This window comes from Crocuta crocuta, unplaced genomic scaffold, assembly GCF_008692635.1.
Source record: "Crocuta crocuta isolate KB4526 unplaced genomic scaffold, BGI_CrCroc_1.0 scaffold676, whole genome shotgun sequence".
NCBI lineage: Eukaryota > Metazoa > Chordata > Mammalia > Carnivora > Hyaenidae > Crocuta > Crocuta crocuta.
In genome coordinates this window covers 211,787-212,156 of record NW_027529455.1, presented here as the reverse complement: position 1 = coordinate 212,156, position 370 = coordinate 211,787, and positions in this window count along the sequence as shown.

Here is a 370-nt window from a genome sequence, read left to right as displayed (position 1 = left end):
TCTCATTTTCACAAAGCTTTTTTTTTTTTTTTAAGATTTATTTATTTTTGAGAGAGAGAGCGTGCAAGTGGGGAAGGGCAGAGTTGGGGGGACAGAAGATCTAATACAGGCTCCGCATTGACAGCAGCTGGCCGATGCGGGGCTTGACCTCCCCAACCGCGAGATCATGCCCTGAGCCAAAGTCGGATGCTCAACTGACTGAGCCACCCAGGTGCCCCCTGTCACAAAACTTTTATTAGGCACCTGCTCTGTTCCCAGATTCACATGGGATGCAAAATGAACACCTGTTCCCTGCCATTGGATACCACTGGGTGATGTTGGGACAGGGCGGGGGCAGCTAGCTCAGATTGAGACAACATAGAATCCCCCA